This window comes from Aedes albopictus, chromosome 1, assembly GCF_035046485.1.
Source record: "Aedes albopictus strain Foshan chromosome 1, AalbF5, whole genome shotgun sequence".
In the NCBI taxonomy this organism is placed as follows: Eukaryota; Metazoa; Arthropoda; class Insecta; order Diptera; family Culicidae; genus Aedes; species Aedes albopictus.
The window spans coordinates 165184651-165208701 of NC_085136.1; the positions used below are offsets into that span (position 1 = coordinate 165184651).

Genomic DNA, 24051 nt, shown 5'->3' on the forward strand with positions numbered 1-24051 from the left:
TCCTCTTAGAATTCCTCCAGGAGTCACCCTGGAATTCCTTTGATGATCTCTTCTAGAAGTTCTTCGGGGATTCATCCAGAAATTCGTTCGAAGATTCCTCCTAGAGTTCACTTGGGGATTCCTCCTGGACTTACTATGGGGATTCCTTTTGAATTCTTCGATTATTCCGCTTGAAAATAATTCGGAGATTCCTTCCAGAATTCCTTCAGGGGTTCCCTCTAGGATTCCTGCAGGGATTTCTACTGTAATTCCTTGGGAATTACATTCCTTGAATTCTTTCGGAGATCCTTGTGGAATTCCTTCGGCGATTCCTCCTAGAGTTTTTTCGGGGATTTCTCCTGGAATTCCTTCGGAAATTCCTCCTGATATTCCGTCGGGGACTCTTCCTGAAATTTACACGGGAATTTCCACTGGAATTTCTTCGGAGATTCCTCCTGAATTTCCTTCGAGTTTTCCCTAGGAATTCTTTTGGTGATTCCTCTTCGAATATCTTCGGAGATTCCTCCTGGTATTACTCATGGAATTCCTCCAGGATTTTCTCATAGAACTCTTTCAGGGGTTTCTCCTAGAACTCCTTCGAGGTTTCCTTCTAGAATTCCTTCAGTGATTCCTTTTAGAACTCCTTCGAGAATTTCTTCTGGAAGTCTGCCGGGGATTCCTCTTGGAATTCCTTCGGTGATTAATCCTAGAATTTCCTCAGGAGTTTCTCCTGGAACTTCTTCAGAGATTCCTTCTTGATATTTTTCGTTAAATCCCCCTAGAAATCCTGTGGGGATTTTTTCTCGAATTCCCTTGGAAATTCCCGCTAGATTTTTTTTTGGGGTTTCCTGCTGGAATTGCTTACTAGATTATAGCTGGAATTCCTTTGGGATTTGTGCTGCAGTTCTTTCGGGATTTTCTTTTGGAATTCCGGCGGGGAACTATTTCAGGGGTTTCTCATCAAATTCCTACGAGGATTCCTCCTGGAACTCCTCCGGAGATTCCTCCTAAAATTCCTTCGGGGAATCCTCCTTAAATTCCTTAGAGGATTCCTCATATAATTCCTTCGGGGATTCCTCTTAAAATTTATCCAGTGATTCCTCATGAAATTCCTTCGAGGATTTCTCCTGGAATTCCTACGCGGATTCCTCCTGAATATTTTACGATGAAGATTTCTTTTTTTAAATTTCTTCTCGAATTCCTTTTGCAAATTCTCTCTGGAATTCCTTCGGGATTCTTCCTGGATTTCCTTCTTGAATTCCTCCTGAAATTCGGTCGGTAATTCCTCTTGATATTCCGTCGTGGATTCCTCCTGGAATTCCTTCGAGATTTCCATATCGAATTTCTTCGGTAATTTTTCTAAGAATTCCTTCGAAAATTCCTCTTGGAATTTAGGGATAATTCCTAGAGTTTCTTTGGGGATTCTTTCTTGAAATTCTTTGGAGATTTCTCCTGGATTTCCTACAGGGGTTCGACTTGGAATTCCTTCGGGATTTCCTCTTGAAAAACCTTTGAGGATTCTGCTTAGATTTCCATGGGTGGTTCTCCTTGGAATTCCTGCTGGGGTTTTTCCTGTATTTTTTTCGAGATTCCTCCTAGACTTCCTTCAAAGATTCCTCCTGGAATTTCTTCGACGATTCTTCCTGAAATTCCTTCGGAGATTCTTCCTAGAATTCTTTCGGTGATGCTTTCTGGACTTCCTTCGAAGATTCCTCCTTAAATTTCTTAGAGGATTCCTCCTGATATTTCGTCGGGGATCCCTCCTGGAATTCCTTCGGGATTTTCTCTCGGAATACCTTTGGTGATTCCTCTTCAAATTTCTTCCGCGATTCCTCCTTCGCTCTTGGGAGTTCCTTTGGTGAATCCTCTTCGAGTTATTTTGTGAATTTCTTCAAGAATCCCTCATGGAATTCCTAAGAGGATTCCTATTAGAATTCCTTCAGGGATTCTTCATAGAATTCCTTCAGGGAGGATTCCTCGTGGAATTCTTTCGGCAATTCCTCCTAGTATTCTTCCAGGAATTTCTCCTGTTATTCCTTTAGAGATTCCTCCTGGATGTTTTTCGTTGAATCCTCCTAGAATTCCATCGGGCATTCCTCCTTGAATTCTTTTGGGGATTCATGCTGTAATTCCCTTTGGATAAGTGCTTGAATTGATTGATTAATTTATCTTTATTATAGAGACTTTCAGCCCTTGGCTGGTTCGTCTCATTTCTAAAATCTGGTGAGCCAGAAGGGCTCACCGGGAGAGAAAAAAATACAGAGTTTCATTGCTATATTGTTTTGGGGTATGTCTCGCTGTCCGTTGCTGTCGATGTTGTTTGGCCCGAGGGCCTCGCTAGCTCGGTTGTCATGACTGGGTGTCTGCGGCGGAGTGGGATCTCTTCTTCCTCGTATCCGACCGGGCTGGTCGTAGGGGTGCGCTGGTTGAGTGGCTGGGTCGCTTGGGGTGGGGCTTACCACTCGGGTCCCGGGGAGTCCGAGTCCGAGGTGCCCATAAGTGCTTGAATACATTTGGGGAATCCCTCTGGAATTCCTTTGGGAATTCTTCATGGATTTCCTTCTGAACTTCCTCGAAAATTCCAATCAGGGATTTCTTCAGAAGTTTCTGCAGGCATTTCTCTATGAGAGATTCTCGTACCACCAAATCTAGATTGAGTTTAAATAAGGGCGAAAGTAACATGAGAGAGTTCTCTTCATCGACTCTCTCTTCTGCAAATTAAAGTGACAAGATGCAAATTCAATCGATCTTTTTACACTTAGACGCTAGATTGCATCGCAACCTAGCGATTTATGACCATAAAGTGCGCCCATACTTGTATCTTGTCACTTTAATTTGAAGAAGAGAGAGTCGATGAAGAGAACTCTCTCATGTTACTTTCGCCCTTATTTAAACTCAATCTAGAAATATTCCTGCAGAAGTTCCTTCGGGCTTTCATACCACATTTTCTGCAGAGATTAGTCCAGAATTTTCTTCATTGATTCCTCCAAAAGTTTTTTGGAGGCTCCTTCTAGAATTCCTTCTGAGATTCCTCCCTAAAATCATACGGGAATTCCTTAGTGTAAATAGTGTGACCTTATTATCAAATTTGATAGCTTCTGAAGTTTCTAAGAAAACTGAATAAAAACTGTAGTTAAATAGATATTTTATTGTCCTTGATTTGCAATGGAGTACCAGTAATGCAACATGCAATAAGGATACGGATAATGTTACAATAGGTCAATCACTGGTCCCAGTGACGGATCCGAACAGAAATAATAAAAAAAAAAGTATTCTTTCAAACATAATAGTTTATATGTCATCAGAAGTCATGAAAAAAGCTAAGACTACACAGATAAAAATAATGAGATTTACACGTCATGTAAACTTCATTTTACTCATGTAAACTTAATGTTATGATGATTTACATGACATATCATGTAAATTTGTGTTATATGTCATGTAAACTCTCAGAGTCATGCTGAATTACATGACATATAATGGAAGTTTACATGATATTTCATGAACTTTACATGATATGTCATGTAAACTTCTATGATATCCCACGCTCCAATTATGTGCATCATATGTCACAGAATTTTACACTCTTTTTTTTCGATCTGTGTACAAATACTAGAGCGTAATGAAAATTATTCTTTGCTTTGCCAATATTGACATTATGGTCAAATTTTGGCCACGCCGATTCACGCCGCCGCCGCCGCCGCCGAAAGCTGCCACCGGCGTGACGCCAATGACGCCGCCGGCCAAAAATGGCCATCACGCCGCCGCCGAGCAAAATATAGTCGGCACACAGGTCTAGAGTAGGGGTCCAAGTCGGTCATTGTGGAAGCCATGTTTGTATTCTTTGAAGTTACTTTTCTTAATGTATGCATAAAATTACCTCTTTTTATGCCTTTTTTATTTATACACCCCAGTCCATGGTGTAAAACAGGCTCCCAGTATAGTCGGTTTGTGGGTACCCCTCTCCATTCACGGCCAGGCCAAATGCTCGCAAGAGCACGCTCCACCTGGTCAGCCCATCGTGCTCTCTGTGCTCCATATCTTCTCATGCCAACCAGATGCGTAGTAAACACCAACTTTGCAGGATTGTTATTCGACGTTGTGACAACATGCCTTGCCACGTGCCACCGTATCCATCCGGTTTTGGCCACCTTCTGAATACTGCGTTCTACTTCTCACCGCCGAAGATCATTCTTTGCACTTCTTCTTCCTCTTCTTCGTGTAACATGCCAACTGGAACAAAGTCTGCTTCTCAGCTGAATGTTATATGAGCACTATTGTTCACTGGGAGCTTCCACGGACGACGGAAGATGATTTAGGAAAGCGCTTCTTAAGCGACATTCAAAATGGTGATCGCTCCGAAGTTCTCTCATTTCAAATGGTCACCTTTCATGTTAATCGGGCAGATTATCCCTTTTTTCCAGTCCTAGCTGGTCGGTTCCTCAGATCCTGGTTATCAACAGGTGGCCAACTTTTGCAACCCCATCAGGATGAGTTCAGCTGTGATACCATCATTACCAACTGCTTACTTGGTTTTGAGATTGTGATTACCGTAAAACGGGGTATCATTGATCAGGGGGGTAACATTGATCGGCTTGACCGACCTCATCAAATGTTCAAACAAGCATTTTACATTGAATCAGTTTCTGCTATCGAATGGTATATCGTAATCTGCCATTATTTAGCTATTAAACGACATGTAATTCTTGAAAATTGAATTTCATAAACATGAAAAAAGTCAATTTTTCCATAACTGTGTTTCGTGACGCAATGAGGTACATGGTCAAACATTCATGCATGGCATGAATACTAGATACAATATGAGGTTCGAAATCATTGTATTACTTCAATATGATATCCTAGAGTTGAATTTAATGGACAAAACTTTTTTGAAATTTCTCTTTTTCAGTAAAATATACGATTTATTAAATGTAGGCTATCAAATCCTTAAGCCATTGCCTACCTTTAGGCGTTATTCGCGGTTTGGAGGATTTTAATCTCAAAATAATTCAAAAAGTACATAACTTGTACGAATTTGAACAACATATTCGAAATCAGTGCCCCCGAATTTAGTAAGTAAGGGTATTTTCAACACAAACGAACATTGATCACTGACATGATCAATGTTACCCCAAATCAACAAAATAAAAAATTAGATAAAAAAGTCTATTTAAACATGTATAAAAGTTTTACAATACTTTTTCGAGTAGCTTAACACATAATCAGAGGGCCAGTACTTGTTTTAAAAATATAAAACATGTAACATTTGCTTTAACAAAAGAATTATTCAAGAAAGATAGAAAATTCTGATCAATGTTACCCCGGATTACGGTATCATCCTTAACTTCGCTCAACGTGGAAGTCGGATAATTTCCGTCCTCTGCTGCACTGCCGTTCTACGCATAATTGCCCTATGTTATATGGGATCCCCATATAACTTGGGACAATCGGGCGTAGAACGGCGGGACACGTGTGTAGTCGTTTCTCCCGTTGCCGTAGTGTCAACGTTATCAACGCCATTCAGGTGTTCCTCGAAGCTCTGCTTCCACCTTTCGATCACCTCACGTTCATTCGTAAAGGACGAACAGATTTCGGCTCATGGCAGGCACCCGTTGCGGGATGCGTTGAGCTTCTGGTAGAGCTTCCGTGTTTCTTAGGGACGACGCAGAAGATCCACTTTCCCAAGCGGCGCTTTTTCTCTCAAAAAAAGGCGGATCTCCTGTTTCCGCTTCTGTTTATACGTTCCTCATTCTGCCGGGTCCCTTGCTACAGCATTACCGCCTATGCTGATGTATTCGGTGATGCGTATGCGGTTGCGACATCCGGTTGCTTCAGTCGCTCTAGTTTGTACCGTGGTTAACAGTGGTCGGAGTCGATGTTAGGTCCTAACATCGATAATGTCGGATAAGTACCGTCCATCAATCAGAACGTGGCAGAGTGCTTCAGCAGTGACGGCTGTGCACATTTATTATCCTAATGTTGAAGAATCCGCCCTTGATCCTCAAGCTGTACATTCTTTCATAGATCGGCCACCAACCGATCACGCATCTCTGCATGTCGCCAATCACAATAAAAGTCGTTCCCCGCTCACGTGTATTGCCGCAAATTCTGGTATGATTACCTCTAAACGTTCGCGCCATGGATGCTGTCTAATACACCTCCTGGAGTGCTACGATGTCGAACCCGCGATCATTCAGTAGACCGACGAGTACGCGGGTGCTTCCAATGAAGTTGAGAGATCGGCAGGTTCACGTACCAAGTTTCCTATTGCAATTCCTTTTTGGTATCTGGGGTCATTGCGTTGGTCTCGGTTCGTGTTATTCTGTTGCTGATTTTCAGTTCTTTTTTACGACTGCTAAGCTCGCTGGGTCATTTACAGTTGAGCTTAGAGTCCTTCCCTGTCACTCGGACGTCAATCAGCCGCTCCTAACATTGGGATCTGACGTTGTTGTGGCTTGTTAGCCGCTCGTCCTGGAGAACAAACGCTCAAGTTTGCTAAATCATACCCAATTCTGTGTCAGCCTACAACCAAAGCTTCCACCGGGGTTGGTTAACCGATCTTCCCTAAGGTTGCTCACAGCTCGGCTAGTTCCATGCTACTTTAGGTATCATGATGTTGTGATGTGATGCGATATGGTGAAGTTGATAGCCCTTATCTGGGCAGATCTCCCCATGTCGTAGTGATGTTTGTGAAGCATCTATCACTGATTTGAGCCATATGAGCGCGGCTCCCTCCTCCAGCCACCAATTTGTTTAATGACACATTCCACGCACTTCTACACCGCCGTTTTTTAATTTAACTGAACGATATTTCCGTGCTCTTGCTGTCGATTTTGATTATTCTTGCACCAAAATGAATATAATTACTTACATTTTTCGAATAGTATCTGAAACTTTTAAAACTGCTTCAAGAAAGTAGCAAATTTTATGTTGTTCGATTAAAATTCGCCATTTTTTGCGATGGTGTCCCGTTACGCAGTATTTTTTTAGTTATTTCGAACCACAAAGATCCAATTTCCAATAAGAAAGCATAAAATGAATCTTCTATTCAAATGTTATCGTTTGGTATGCTTAGCATGTATTTAACAACATAACAGTTTTTGGATGCAAAACTTTAATTCTCGTGCAAAACGTAACGCGTGGAATGTATGTATCTAATACTCTCGCAATTACTCTCTTCCCATAAGTACATATAAACATCATTTTACATGAAACAAACTCACCGAGTTTGTTGAGAACTGAGATCCCTCACTTCTCCAATTTTTCAAACTCACGTTTGTTTGAGAAATTATAACAATGCTAGTAACCATACGAAACTTTTTTACAAAACTACTTCAAATATGTTGGTCTACAATTATTATTTACTTTTCAACACGTTCTATACAAAGTATTTTCGATCATCCCCTGATGATGTTCACTATATTAAATTAACTTGAATTGAATTCAATTTCAGTATCTACTGCGCCATGCCGCCATCCAATCCGTCGCTCGCAACGGCCCTTTTCACTTGCAAACAGTAAGTTTATGATTCAATTGCTCAGCTACATACACATACAATTTGAGGCATCAACCAGCCAGCCAGCGTGACTCTCGCTGTCCCGTGTGGAAGACTGACAAGAGTGTTCTTCTTGCCCTCCCGCGTGCAATCAACTCATGAATTGGCTCTTGGCCGCTGGTCGATAAAAGCGTGACAAAACCAGAATCTTCTCTTGTTCCTACCTACCCTAGCTACATGCATGCATTGCATTGCATACATAGCAATCAGTGTCATGTTCACAACATACCACATAATTGCACATCATCCAGATTCCGCGCACCGGAATGCGTCTCAAAGCATAACGCGAACCGTTAAATTGCATGCTTTTCGTTCTTGCGTCATTCAACACGCTTCACCTGTCCGTAACTCTGGCGGGCACGGGTTCAACGAATTTTTGGGTATTCAATGTTGCTGGGTTTTCCAAGTGAAATCTGACGGTTGGTGTGGTGTCCAATTTGACACGGTTGTAAATAAGTTGCACGGATAAGTATATAAGTGTTACAGAATGGTCAATTGACAATCTAGAAGACACGTCCAAAAGGGGGGCTGGTCTCCACAAGTTCCTACCTCATGCTTCCACAGAGCAGTCGTTGTCAAAACCGTTAGCTAAAACTTGACTACTTCGCTGGTAGTGCAGCCTGGGCACTGTTGTCCTTCTGACTTTAGCTAGATTGAGAAAATGCGCTCGGAACAAAAGTGTCCAAGGAGGTGTGGCTCCAACAGCGGTGGAAGCTATATCTAAGAATGCTACTCTTTCAGTACCATGTAGACAGCACAACCCCTGGGGCAGCAGGGATTATAGTCACGGGGCCAAACACACATAACAACCCACATACCCCCACCCCCCTCCCCCCACCTCTTGCGAGTCAGCCGCGTAGTCGCCGGCTAAGAACAGGACTTCAAACCCCAATTCAAAGAGTCCAGCGAACCGTGCCAAGGAATGAGTGATCGAAGGGGTGAAAAAGATGCACGATCATTAACGGTGCCTGTGGGGTACCTGGGCAACCCCCACAGTATTTCGTCCCTTACCGCGTTAATGCAGGACTCTGGCGTGGTGGACCATGCTACTCGCGGGATAAATCATGACAAATTCAAATAAAAATACAAACGCTAACCCCTTCTAAAGGAGTGGGTTGGCGAGGTTTCCGATAAGGAGAAGCGAGGAGGTAGGTGCGGGAAGCTGCGCACGCAGCTCCAGCGTAGGAACTCCGATCCTCGTCTCGGCAAGCCAGCCGGTGGAGATGGACGGAGCGTGGTTGTTGAGGGCCATCAACAAGAAAAGAGAAGGACGGCCCGCAATCGAGGTAGCTGAGCAGCAGCTTGGCATGACCATCGAATTTGCGTCCACGAAGTCCAACAAAAACTCGGAAGCCTTGAAGGCGATGCGAAGCGACGCCGAGCTCGTGGATCTGGGAGCCGACGTGCGCAGTATCAGACGTACTCGTACGGGCGAGATGATCCTGGAGCTGAAGCGCGATAAGCAGCGCAAGCGCGCCGACTACAAAAGTTTGGCAGAAGAGGTCCTTGGTGAAGGGGTAGAGGTGAGGGCTATCACACAAGAGGTGACTCTGAAGGTGAAAAACCTAGACGAGGTCACCAATGTGGAAGAGCTCGTCACGACATTGGCCATCGCAGCCGTTAGGCTACGGAAGGGACACAGTTAGCTTTGGTTCAGCTACCTGTGGCGGACGTAAAAAAAAGTCCGTTAAAGTAGGGAGGATTAAGATGGGCTGGTGAGTATGTTATTTAACGTTCCACGAGCCACCGGAGTTTTGCTTTAGGTATCTGGAACCAGGACACCAGTCATGGGACTGCAAAGGCCCAGACAGAAGCAAACTGTGTAGGAGATGCGGCGCTGAAGATCATAAAACATAAGGCTGCATGAGTCCATCCATTTTTCTGATCTGTACCGGGAAATCCGTAAACAACAAGCATCCAACGGGTGGTCCAAAGTGCCCGGCCTTCAAGAAAGTCGCAGTGAACAAATCACAGTGCAGGTAACGCAGCTGAACCTGAACCACTGTGACGCGGCTCAGCAACTGCTTTGTCAGGCGATTTCTGCGTGGGGGACAGATATCGCCATCATAGCGGACCCATACCGAGTACCCGCTGGCAACGGCAGTTGGGTCGCGGATGGGTTCAGGAAAATGGCGGCGATATGGACGGCAGGTAAATACCTCGTCCAGGAGTTGGTGTCTACTACCTATGAGAGTTTCGAGGTCGCCAAAGTAAGCGGGGTCTTCTTCTGTAGCTGTTATGTGCCTGTATGACGACCGTGCTAACAGGGCGAAGGTCGATGGTAACGACGGGTGACTTTAATGCTTGGGCCATGGAATGGGAAAGCTGTTTCACGAACCACCGGGGTCAGATCCTGCTAGAGACACTGGCCATACTAGATGTCAACCTGGCTAATGTCGGTACCAAGAGTACCTTTAGTCGGAACGGTGCGGAGTCGGTTATTGATGTTACTTTTTGTAGTCCTGACCTAACAAGTAATTCGAACTGAAGAGTAGACGATAGCTACACTCACAGCCATCACCGGGCGGTTCGCTACAGTATCGGCTACAAAAACTGTTGAAGTACAGTAGTGTCAGCCCCCTGGTCGAGTTTGTAAAAGTAGTCAACACCCTGTAATGACAGATGTTTATGTAGTGATGAAATAGTGTGCGTGTGAGAAAAACGACGAAGCATGATAGCTGATGTATTGTAACAATGTATATTTGTTTTATTTTTAGTCCGTACTAGATCTTTGTTGATTACAGTTGTTGGAATACGCAGTCCGAGTTGTTTCATTACCTTTTCTCGTATCACAAATCCCGGAACGGTAATTCCGCTGCGCTCCGAAGTTCCCAACAGGTTTTGGGCTCAGTTTTCGCGAGAAAAGTGTATACAAGTGTCCGATCGAGATGCTGTGAATTGTGTTTAATTTGCGTATCGAGTAAATTGAATCGAATATTCCCCCCGGCGGGTGAAATCACACGATTGTTAAGTAGCAGGGAAGCCGGGAGAAGTGCCGTTCGTGAAAAGGTATAGGCCAACAACTAGATGGAATAAAAGTGTACGGACAAGTAAACTGCGAATATTTTTTCGATTGAGGAGGAGTGATCGACGGTTGCGCCGATAATTGAGTGGTGGCAGACTATCAGCGCTGTGATAGTGTGACTGTACGGACGGTGTTGACTGCAAAGTGCTTTTGTGTGGAAACGGACAGTGCATTTTTGGAAGACCGTTGCACAATGGTCCAAAAGGTTGATTCTGCGAAGAAAAATATAGTGAAATGGCAGAATTGAAAGTTACATTCGACCGGTTGAATGATGACAACTGGTCGACATGGCGGTTCAGAATGGAGCTGATGCTGATGAGGGAAGACCTGTGGATGATGGTTGTTCGCAACAGCGAAGATTTGACGTCGATGCAAATCGGCGGGTCCGCGCGACGCTAGCGACACGTCACAACATGTTTTGCCATCCGAGATGTCTACCCACAGCCGTCGGACGCCACGAGAAACGCGAGAGAAGAAAAGTACAGCCACCGTGTCATGCCGTCAACTACCAAGCCAATCAGGGCCAAGGAGAATTCAGCCAATCACAAAATAGTAGCTAATTTGAATGAACTGCATATAAATAGCTGTAGGACAAGCCGTAGGCTCAGAAGTTTTTTGTATCCCGACGAGTGAAGAAGTGCATAAGTAAAGTTTAGTCTAAGTGAAAACCGTGTTATCATTTTCGACGGTGATTCTTCTTATCAGTGCCCGGCCACTTCTAGTTCCAGTGCGCAGCTGCGTGGTGCCAATATCGTCGTGGTTTCCGTCACACAGCATCTTAGCTCGCTACCGAAAATTAATTTTCCAAAGGCTCTTTTCAGAGCCACTTCCACTTAAGAGTTACGGTAGGCGATGCTACTCGCAGGGTGAGCGAGAAACAGTTATTTTGCTTCGGCACCAAGCGCAGCGCGGCACTGTACTGCGTCGTCAGTGGGCAGTCGTCGTCGTCGTCGTCATCGTGTGTGCGAGTCAAGCACAGCGATACCTCGTGTCGTGTTGGCAGTGAGCCAGCACAGTCGTCATCGTCAGTGATCATCGTCATCGTGTGCATGTGTTGGTAGTGAGCCAGCACAGTGTCGACCAAGCAGCGTCGGCATTCGTCCTCCTCGTGATCGCGTGTGGTAATATAGGACTACCACAGTCGCGTCGTCGTCGACCTCTCTGCGTCGTCGTCCGCATCAGCGGCAGTGTGTCGTTCTGGTGAGTACGTGTGTGTATGTGGCAGTGGGCCACCGCAGTGCATCGTCGGCAGTGAGCCGAGTTTTCGTAGTGTGTGCTGGGGCAGCGGTAGTCGGCAATGTGCAGACGGACTGCTAGCTCCATTCCATCGTCATCTCGTCATCGTCGTCGGCAGTGAGCCGACCGTAGTGAAGTGCGCGTAGCTAGCAGATTTCGGCATAGGGCTGTTTCTGCTGGCTCGACCCCCACGTATCATACATGTTGGCAATGAGCCAACAATGGTGAAAGATCCCAAGCCAGAGCAGGAAGATGTCACTTCTGCTTGGACCCAGGAAAGATGAGAAGGCTCGTGCGGTGATTGGATTGGCGCTGGAAGATAGCCAGTTGGTCCACATTATGGAAGCGGCTACGGCAAAGGAGATGTGGGAAAAACTTAAAAGTTACCATGAGTGAGGGTCGTTGTCGAACAAGATTCATGTTCTGCGGCGACTTTGTTCGATGCGACTGGAAGAAGGTGGAAACATGTCGGATCATTTGGTGGAGGCCACGAAGTTAGTTCACCGACTTGCTAGACTGGGAGAAGCACTGAAGGATCATCTGATTGTGGCGATTCTTCTTTCCAGTTTGCCTATAACCCGCTTGTCACCGCTTTGGAAGGACGTCCAGAGGAGGACCTTAGACTGGAGTACGTGAAAGGAAAACTTCTGGATGATTGGCGGAGAAGAAACGAAGACCGGAATGAGAAGAGTGCTCCTGAGAAAGTCATGAAGTCCACAGTGCAGTGTGAAAAACCGAGGAGTTTCGTTAGAAAATGTTATTACTGTGGACGTGAAGGCCATTTTCAACGGAACTGCCCTGTTTTATTGGAGGAGATGCAGGCTAACTTGAAAAAGCAGGACCAAGCAAAAACAACAACTGTACGGAACCGGGAATCGGACAACAATGGTGATAATCGTGGAGTGTGTTTCAATATGACTACCAGAAGAGATGCAGATTTCGCTGAAAGGTGGATCCTTGATACCGGATGTACGAAGCATATGACCAATTCGACAGCGAGCCTCGGTTGGTGGAATCCAGAAGCTGAAGAGGTTATGCTAGCGGACGGAAAAACAGTGAAAGCTAAAGGAAGTGGACAAGGAAAAATTTGTGGAGTAGGACCAGATGGTAATGCAGTTGAAATGAAACTAAAGAAGCTTTTGTATGTGCCCGGATTATCAAAAAAATGTGCTGTCAGTAAGTCGGATTGCAGAAGAAGGATATACGGTAGTGTTTGGACCTAGAGATTGTAGAATAATGAAAGGTGAAAATGTGATTGCTGTAGGTAAGAAGACCGGTGGCCTGTACTACCTTTAAAAGTAAAAGAGATGCTTGGGCTTCGGCTTCAATCCAGGAGGAGTAGGTTTTGTAGTTGTTGTAGGAGACTAGGAAGGTCCAGTGGGCTGCACTAAGGAGGAGTGTTGAAGTACAGTAGTGTCAGCCCCCTGGTCGAGTTTGTAAAAGTAGTCAACACCCTGTAATGGCAGATGTTTATGTAGTGATGAAATAGTGTGCGTGTGAGAAAAACGACGAAGCATGATAGCTGATGTATTGTAACAATGTATATTTGTTTTGTTTTTAGTCCGTACTAGATCTTTGTTGATTACAGTTGTTGGAATACGCAGTCCGAGTTGTTTCATTACCTTTTCTCGTATCACGAATCCCGGAACGGTGATTCCGCTGCGCTCCGAAGTTCCCAACAAAAACAGCATGCATCAAGTAGAGGAAGATGCGGCTAGGCCAAGGCCAAGCCCTCGCAGGTGGAAGACATCATACTTCGAAGAAGGAGTATTTAGGGAGGCACTCCCCCGTGAGCAAAATCAACTTGTTTTAGACAACGACGAGCTGGTGGTGGTGCTCTCGCGTGCGTGCGATGCGACCATGCCTAGCCGAGTCCACCTTTAAAAAAGGGAGGCTACCGGCTTACTTATTATTATTATTATCAGCTTCATTAGAGAGATTTTCATCCCGAGGCTGGTTCATCTCTAACTGGCTTACTGGTGGACTAAAGCGATTGCGGACCTCACCCGCCGTTCGTTTCGCTCTTCCTTAGATCGTGCTCGCTCCATTTACCGCCTACCCCGTAGGCAGGGTAGGCGGTGAATGGAGCGAGCACGATCTAAGGAAGAGCGAAACGAACGGCGGGTGATGAACGCCACTGCAAAAAACGCGCTGAAGACCGAGATAAGGGCCAGCAAAAAGGCCTGCTTTGAGGGTCTCTGTCTGAGTGTCAATGCGAATCCGTGGGGTGATGCCTACAGGAACGTGATGACCAAAACAAGAGGTGTAATGGCTCCTACAGAACAATCTCCAGAGATGTTGGAGGGGAACATCGAGTTTTTTGCGTCATTATTCTAGTCTTTGGCCTCCTATCGTAAGACTGGGGCTGGCGATGAGGAGAGGGTCACCGATGTGGAACTTGCGAGGATAGCAAAGTCCTTAAGCGTAGGTTGGCCTCAGATCCGGACGGAGCTCCAAACCTGGCCTTAAAAGTAGCTATTGCAGAGGTTCCCGAGATGATGAGATCTGCTATGCAGAAATGCCTGAACGAGGGAGTTTTCCCAGAAGTATTGGAGAGGCAGAGTCTGGTTCTATTGCCAAAGGGTGGGAAACCACCCGGAGAACCGTGGGCATACGAACTGTGAGATTCGGCTAGCTCGGGTTGTCAGGGCCGGCTCCTAACTACTCTAGAATGCTACGTGGCTCTTAACCGGGATACAATATAAAATAACGCACGTAAAGAATGAGACCTCTTTCACGAACAAAAGAACTTGAACAAACAATATTTTTAGTTTTACACATTTACATGTATTAGTTCTAAAGAGGGGGGAGGGTTCGTTGCGAGCTCGGTGCGATAGGGCCCACCAGATCTCCATTTTGTCGGTGGTGTAGATTTCTGCGACCGCCATTATTCGGGCTAGGCCACGCATAATAGCCATTGAAAAATCACTGGGGTGGGGGCTTGAATAAACCAGGATGATTGGCCAGGACAGCGTTGTGAACTCGATGGGGTCCACAAGCTCGACAGTAAGCCGAATGGGTGTTTGGCTGGCGGAGTTGGCGTGAACGGGACGAATGTTGACGGTCCCAAATCGGAAAACGGTCATAGCGATCATGGCGTTCGCAGTGTTACCGCTTCTGGCCTATTAAAATGTCGGGCCTTCACGAGGTTTATTGTGGAATCGGCAGGGCTTGACTATAGATCATGCAGGCTTCCGAGTCTTCAACCGATGGGTGACGTCCCACGTGGAAGGGACAACCCGTCGGATATAGAATTTCCAAAGAGTTAAACTCAATGGAGCTCACACCTCAATGACAAGGGTTGTCGTCTATGAACCGCATGTGGTGCGACGAAATGGCTAAGGCTCATCGACCACCAGCAAGTGGGCTCGCCACCTCCGCGATCTTGTCGTGTTTGATTTCACCCGGCGGTTTTGATCCGAGCCTCCAGAAAATCTTCTTAACTTACTCAAACGTTTCGCATATCCCTAGGTGCGGATAATATTGTTGTTTCTGATCTGTCGGTAACAGAACCAATATGCTTGATCGACACGGCGGGGAAGATGCTCGAAATGATCATCCTCTCTCGAGTAGCCAGTACAAAAACCGCCGAGATAGATCCTCCAGCGTAAGAGGAAGGGGATTTGCTACTGCGCAGAAGTGACTCTGGGATGTAAGGAACGCATTCAATAGTGCCAGTTGGGCGGCTATTGCCGATGCGCTCCTGTGTCTGGGAATACCCGGATACCTCTACAAGATTCTCGGAAGTAACTTCCGAAATCAAGAACTAGTTTATGACACGAAGGTGGGTCGGAAGTGCTTTTACATAACCTCAGGAGTCCCGCAAGGTTCTATCCTGGGTCCGGTATTATGAAATGTGTCAGACGAAGCACTCTGCGTTATCACTGGTAAGGTGCCTATCGGCATCCTTATCAGGTAAGACATAGAGGGTGCTTCCAAATGCGCGGTACAAGAGGCATATGCATGATTGCCAGATTGGCCTCCATGGTCAAATGACGGCGCGTGTGGAACAGTTCCACCAAAGGAAGGTGGACAAACAGATTGATCCCGAGGGTAATGGATTTGCACTTTCTTTTGAGTCATTGGATTGTAATCATAGCCAAGGCAAGCCTCTTTTTAGAAAGTACGTTTTAAAGAAAATGCTTATAACTTTAATAATTAGTTCTATTTTTTCATCTTTTCAAGCTTATTTTTCACATTAAATATTGCACTATGTATGACGTAAAACGAGAACTGAAAAAATGGTTTTGTACTTTAACAACAATTCATTTTTCTTTTTTTTTTGCACCAGATTATTATATATCCCTTAAATAGCGCCGGGATTGCATCTAACAATACATAAAGAATTCAGTTTTATGGAATGTATTTGACTACTTTACTTTTCTCTCACGGTATATCGTGGTTGATGCATGCAATATGTAACATGTATACATTCCTTGCCAATTTCCTTTTCTAGAACATATAACAGAATATCATAAACATCACGTGTACACAGCCTAATCGTGGCACCATACCTACCGCTTGGACGCAAATAATAGCCAGGTTCCGGTCAAGAGCATAAAAGTACTCCAACACATTAGATTCCCCCGAGACCGGCCAGCCAGCGCAGCGCACGGAGAACTGTGCCAAAATATTGTCCGTTTCGGGGTCAAGCCCAACAACAGCAACCGAAAGTCAAGAAAAGTGAGGCAGGTTTCCCAGGGCGGGCGTTCGGGCGCTCGGTTCTCACATGCTTCATCAAATTATAATTTATGAAAACTCGTCGTCATTCGAACGAAGGTTATTCGCTTTAATCCGTCTGCACGCGAGAAGGATGACGGCTCCGGCTGGATGATGGAATGGTTAAATAAGCGATCCCAGATGATGATTAAGTATTACTTTCGGCCTAACGATAATGCCCGGGTGCAAGTTTTCCGAGGGACAGGGGTTGGCAAACTTTTCCGTTTGTCGTGGAAAGATGGGCAGCTGGCTGTCTAGCACATGCTTTAGGATTACAATAATTTTACATCAATCGATTAGGATGTACACTTTTCACACAAAACAATTATCGCTTTCATCTGAATATAAAATCCACAAGACTCGATATATTTATAAGGTAACTCGTAACCACCAGGTTTGAGAATCCCTGTACTAAAAGATGGACGTGTTATAACCCCACCGCAAAGGATTTATGAGTGGGTTTGCACTATGAAACTTTATGTGTATAGTAATTTTGGTGTTGCCTCGTATTCGTTGTACTATTTCAGCTGCTCCGGTACAAACCGACAGCTAGACATACATAATTTCCAGGCATCCGAAACGTGGCGTACGATTGTGTGGGTGTGAAAACACAAAACAGCACCGAAGAGAACGACGAGATGAAGAGCGGATGCCCTGAAATGTGATAGTCCACAGTCAGGGTCGTCCTTTACGACGTTTTCCTTTTCGACTTTCCACAGTCTTTCGCGCGTACCAGCCAAATATACTCACCCACCCACCCAACGAGAGGCATACACAATACACATACACACAACCAACAACGGTGAGTGGGGTCTTGAACACCTCCAGATGACCCAACCGTCGTCGACCGTCCGTGGCTTGAGATGATCATCCGATATGTTGGGTATTCTGGTGCAAGACTCTTCCACATTATTGCCGTAGATTTCAATCTCATAAATTGATTACGGTACCGCTTGGCTCCACCGCCATACACGTGAAGCAAATTGCTCGCTGAGGAAAGAGAAGACTATAAATCCCATGCCACCGAAGGAAAACGCGAAGACGGCGGCGGGCCTACCAAAGTCGTCCGGAACTCCAAGGTCCAGCACACGCACACTTACACATTCACATTTCTCTGCACGTTTTCCATATGTAATAACATTTTTCACACGATTTTCCCAGGAGCTGCGTTTTCCCACAATTTAAAACACGAATTTCCCAGTCTCATTTATCAATATTTAAATCACAATCACCGCCTCAGGTCAATCATCCACTCTCCGTGTACTCTGGATGCCATGAAAAATTCATCTACAAGGCCACTCGGGCAACGGCTAATTTACCCCCTCTCCCTCCCATCATAGCTTTCACCGATCCCTATCCTAGGTAGCTGGGGACCAACGCTCCAGAACACTTACTTTTTTCTTTGCCTGCAATATTTTCCGGAAAATGGATTGAATTACTTCACTTCTATACCCAAAAACCACTCGATTTGATCAAATATCTTAGCTTAAAACTTGTGTAAAACTGCACAATTTTATTGAGAATACACACACGCAAAAATGATATGTGGAGTTGATATGTTAATCATGCAACGGCTCAAACGAAACTGAGGTGAAAAAGTTCTCCGGCCTGGTAGCATAGCCAAGGAACCACCAGCTCAGCTGCTCCGTCTGTCTGTAGCAAGCAGTCGGCTGACTGTCGGTACTGGGGGAGCTTTTCGGGGTACTCATTCCCGGCTCACTCACCGGACAGCAGCAGTTTTCGACTTATAGACAAGACAGCCACTACAGTATATCTATGTAGTGACTATATTATGTCAACAGCGCCTAAAGCAACGTCGCCGTGTCTGGCTTCCCTGTGGTTCTTAGGCTCGCGTCGGACTGAAGATAACAAGTGTTCATCCGGCCGGGTGGGAACCATCATAGTGGTACGCGGTTCAATACTTCAAATGCATAGATACACGCATCCCATATTTTATGGACCAGGTAGATCTGCGAAACATAACATTCTCAGAAATTTCTCCAAGGATTTTTTCAGGAAATCCTTCAGAAATTCGTTGAAAATTTCTTCCGGGATTTTTTCAGAAATTCTTTCAAAAATTCCTTCGGAAATGGCCCCTACTACTCTAGATACCTTGATGGCTACTTCAGAAAAAATTCCATTCGGAAAAGTTCTTTAGGAATTACTTAGGAAATTCCAGTAGGGACTCCTCCAGAAATTTCACAGAGTATTTTTTTGTAATCTATCTCTGATTGTTCAGAAACTTCTGAGGGCTTTCTTAGTTTTCTTCTTCACAAAAAATAAGTCAGTTTCCTTAAAAAATCTTCAGATTTTTTCCGGGGGGTTTACAGAAACTCCTTCAAAAATTTACTTCGAAATTCTTTTGGATATACCTTTTAAAATTTCTCCAAGGATTTTTCTAGGAATTCCTTCACAAATTGTTTTAAAATATTTTGCAAAGATGAGTCGGAACATTTTTAAAGGATTTAGTAATCCCTCCAGGTATTTCTCCTGAAGTTCCTCTAGGAGCTCCTTCGGAAATTCAACTGGTGATTTCTCCGAAAATTTTAAGAAGGATTTCATTCGATTTCTTCAGAAATTCCTCCGAAAAGTGATTCTAAAAACCTTTGTGACATTAATTTGGATTTTTTTCATAAGCTGCCTTATGAAGAATAATATGGGATTTTTAACAGAAGTTTCACAAAGAATTCTTCAAAAAAATGTTGAATGCATTGCTTTAACAATTTCGCCATGAATTTCTTCACAAACTTTGCGAAAAATCCATGAAAAAGAAATTTCTCTAGGTATTTTTTGCTGAAATTTCTCCAGCGATTCACTTACAAAATTCTTTAAAGATTCGTTCTGCCTTTTTTATAAAATGATCAAATTATTTTAGAATTTCCTCTAAGGGTTTCTTCTAAAATTTCTCCAAGGATTCCATCATTACTTCTCTCAGGAATACCTCCGCGGATTACTTCAAAATATGCTCCAAGCATGCATTTGGATTTTTTTAGAGATCACTTCAGGAATTCCCCATTTGTTTTCTTTAGTAATTTTGAACGGATTGCTTCAAAAATTCATCCTAGAAAGGAACCAGAATTCCTACAGAAATTCATCTAGAGAATTCTCTGGAAATTTTTCGAAGAATTTCATTTGAAAATCTGCCTGAGATTTCTATAAAAAAAATCTACCATTAGATCCTTAAAAAATAATCGGAGATTATTCCACAAACTTTTCTAGGAATTACTTCTTTGGATACTAGAATTTCCTACAGAAATTGCGCCAAGAACATCTTAAGAAGGTCTACCATGGTCCACGGATTCTTTCCGAAATTTGTTGCATAGATTCTCTTAAAAAATCGTCCACGGATTCCTTCAAAAAATTCTCCATGAATTCTTTACGTAAATGTTGCACAGATTACTACATAAATTCCTCCATATATTACTCCAAAAATTTCTAGGGTCTCTTCATAAATTTCTCCAGAAATGTTTCCAAGGTATCCTCTAAAAAATCATTTATTTTGTATGTTATACTATGGTTTGTATATCTGTCCCTGAATTTTAATGCGCATTTGTAGCGCTGTAGTCATTTCGGACAGCGATCCAGCACAAAACACGCAAGCCGTCCTCTAACACGGACATCAAACGGCAGACGGTTTTGTGCTGTTGCCCGAATCTAAATGCCCCCCCTTAGGATTAGAAACTCCTCTAGACCAAACACAAACTATGTAAGCAACTAATACTGCGAACAAAATGCAACACGCCAGAATAAATACGATTACAGCATTGACTGATGTACCAAGAACAATAATGAAACCTCGTCATCCTGGATTGGACGTCGTTATCCATTTGGATAACAGGGCAAGATTTATGTTCTGTGTTGCATGTTGTTAGTTGTTAGTATGTTGTGTTTTGGTACATTTATAATGTTCCATTTTACTTTTCGTATCCCATTAATTCAAAATGTGGGGCTCGATAAATTGTAAGATTCCAATGTTTTTTGTTACAAAATCATTCACTGAGCTCAGAAATACAGAATTTCTTCAAAATTTTTCTTAAGTTTCCTACAGAAATTCTGAGAACTTTCAAAGAAATCCCTCCTTTCTTAAAGAATCCTAAAAAATTCCTCGTTATGATTTTTTTAGTGAAAGAAATTTCTCCAAGGATTGCTTTCGATAGTCCTCTAAAAATCTCCTTCAAAAACTGCTCCAGGGATTTCTTCAAGGAAAATCCTCCAGAGATTTCTTCAAACAATTTTCAAAGGATTCCGTCAGAGATTATTTCAAGCATTGTAATGAATCTACATGAATCCTTCGTGACTCATTGATTTCAAAACATGGGAATACGTAGCACTTTTTACAACACAGCCTCCTTTATCTCCCTTATCACCCGGAAATCACCACAACAGATGGAATCGCAAATCGACCACGTTCTGATTGACGGATGGCACATCTCCGACATTATCGACGTCAAAAGCTATCGTGCGGCTAATATCGACTTCGACCACTATCTGGTGATGGTCCAACTGCGCCCAAAAGTCTCCGTCATCAACAATATACGGTACTGGCGACCGCCACGGTACAACCTAGAGCGACTGAAGCAACCGGATCTCGCATCAGCTAACGCGCAGAATCTCGAGGCCACGTTGCCAGACGAGGGCGAGCTCGATGAGGCCCCTCTAGAGGACTGCTGGAGTACAGTGAAAGCAGCCATCAACGACGCAGCCGAGAGCACCATCGGGTACGTGGAACGGAATCGACGGAACGAATGGTTCGACGAAGAATGCAGAACGGTTTTGGAGGAGAAGAACGCAGCGAGGGCGGTAATGCTGCAGCAAGGGACTCGACAGAACGTGGAACGTTACAAACAGAAGCGGAAACAGCAGACCTGCCTCTTTCGGGAGAAAAAGCGCCGCCTGGAAGAAGCGGAGTGTGAAGAAATGGAACTGCGGTGCCGTTCCCAAGAAAGACGGAAGTTCTATCAGAAGCTCAACGCATCCCGCAACGGCTTCGTGCCGCAAGCCGAAATATGCAGGGATAAAGACGGAGGCCTCTTGACGGACGGACGTGAGGTGATCGAAAGGTGGAGGCAGCACTTCGATCAGCACCTGAACGGCGTGGAGAACGTAGGCACGGGAGCCCACGGCAACGGAGGAAACGATGACGCCTGTGCAGTGGAGAACGGAAATAAACCAACTCCCACGCTGAGGGAAGTTAACCCTGATAAAAAATATCATAAAAATACGATAAATTTTATTGTTACAACACCATTTTTTCGAAAAATATTCACCATTAAACGTATTGTAATTTACACAGCACACTCACCATCACCTCTATTGTTCTAAACCATTCGGCGAATGGTAAATGGCACTTTTACAATAAAAAATGGTGGTCGTTATGTATCTTAACCATAAAATTTTGAGAAAATTTTCATACACTTTTTCGCGAAAAACAATAGAATGTATTGTGTTTTTATGAGACATTTTTGGGGCAATTTTCAAAAGAAAACAATATATATTAATGTTTTTTCATTGTTCTTACAATACATATACAATTAATTGAATGGCGTCAAATGAATCGTTGTTACAATAAAAATACAATAATATTTGTTGTTGTTTGTAAGCAGTTTTCGCTTTTGAAAATCCATAGAATTTATATTTTCCGCTAACATTTATATCCAGCATTTACGAGCACTAACGGCCGCCAGAATGATATGCACATTTTAGGATAAGAATCAAACACTCTGATGTCTGTCTGGTATGTATTGCTAGGCAGTTGTTGATAAGATCTATCTTCAATCTTTTCAAATAACTGCCAAATATCACAAGTCAGACCTCAGGTCGTATGATCTATACCATAAATCGTTCACAATTCATGTGGCCATATAAGTATCTGTAAATGCTGGGGAAAAATGTTAGCGAGAAATATGAATTCTCTGGTTTTTCAAAGGCGAAATCTGTTTACATAACAAATATTATTGCATGTTTATTTTAGCATCGGTTCAATTGACCCCATTAAACTAATTGTATTTGTATTGTTATCAATGATAGTTTACTATTTACTAGATTCCTTTAATTTATTGGAAAACATTAGAAAAATCATTGTTCATCTTTTTCTTGTCGTAACATCCTCACTTGGCTAAAACCTGATTTTCAGCTAGTTTTCTATAAGTACTTCCTCAGTTATTCATTGAAAGCTTCCTCTTCCAACACGGCTTGACATCTGTCAGTAGTTGAAGCTTAAGTGAAACATCTATTGTATTCAAATTTTAAACGAAAACTATAAAAAATATGTCAAGTGATTTTGTATTTGATTATACAAACACGATCCAAGCAACAATAATATTTATTGTTATTTGTTTGTTACGAATTGTTTTTAAGTGTAATTGACAAATAAACTCTTTTTTAATAAGAAGTCCATGAGAACTTTGCAGGCACTTTTGCAACTAATTAAAACAACTTAAATTAATTTTTACTGATAGTAACTTTAAATTATTATAGAACTATTGAAAAACAATCGAATCAATTAATCACTAATAAAGCTAATGTTCACTTATTGTACGAACTATAATGGGTTTGATTTCTATTGTAAAAAGTAACAATATATCTACTATGTGTTTTATTGTGAACGATAAAACCAGTCATATGTTAATAATATTTACCATGTAATGAATGGTAATTTTTTATCCGGGAAGTGCCATTCACCAGCTAAAAACACACAAAGCAGCTGGTAAGGATAGTATCGCAGCTGAACTCATCAAGATGGGCCCAGAAAAGTTGGCCACCTGTCTGCATCGGCTGATAGTCAGGATCTGGGAAACCGAACAGCTACCGGAGGAGTGGAAGGAAGGGATAATCTGCCCCATTCACAAGAAAGGCGACCATTAGGAATGTGAAAACTTCAGGGCGATCACTATTTTGAATGCTGCCTACAAAGTGCTATCCCAGATCATGCCACCTAAAACGAATGAGTTCGTGGGAAGATATCAAGCCGGCTTTATCGACGGCCGGTCGACAACGGACCAGATCTTTAGGGAACGTCCATAAATTACGTCACGCTTTTAGGGGGGAGGGGGGGTTCAGTAAAGTGTGACAACCCATACAAAAATTTCAGAGGTCTCATACAAAAAGTGTGACATAGGGGGGAGGGGGGGTTGAAAATGGGCAATTTTTGTGTGACGTAATTTATGGACGCTCCCTTACCGTACGGCAAATCCTCCAGAAATGCCGTGAATACCAGCTCCCAACGCATCACCTGTTCATCGACTCCAAAGCGGCATACGACAGTGTCGACCGCGCAGAGCTGTGGAGAATCGTGAACTAAAACGGCTTTCCTGGGAAGCTGACTAGACTGATTAAGCAACGATGGACGGTGTGCAAAACTGCGTAAGGGTTTCGGGTGAACTATCCTGTTCATTCGAATCTCGCCGAGGACTGGGACAAGGTGATGGACTCTCATGCCTACTCTTCAACATCGCTCTGGAAGGTGTGATGCTACGAGCCGGGCTAAACAGCCGGGGAACGATTTTCACAAAATCCGGACAATTTGTGTGCTTTGCGG

General features: G+C 43.6%; 1 protein-coding gene across 2 annotated transcripts in view; it reads right to left on the minus strand.

The window, feature by feature from the left end:
- The window catches only part of LOC109431516 (acetylcholinesterase), a 178100-nt gene extending 159991 nt beyond the window's left edge, over window positions 1-18109 (minus strand). For both annotated transcript variants that reach the window (XM_029862027.2, XM_029862026.2), the window contains exon 1: window positions 17909-18109. The gene's annotated coding sequence lies outside the window, so the exon portion shown is untranslated. The remainder of the gene's footprint in view (window positions 1-17908) is intronic.
- Between the last annotated feature and the right edge of the window lie 5942 nt (window positions 18110-24051).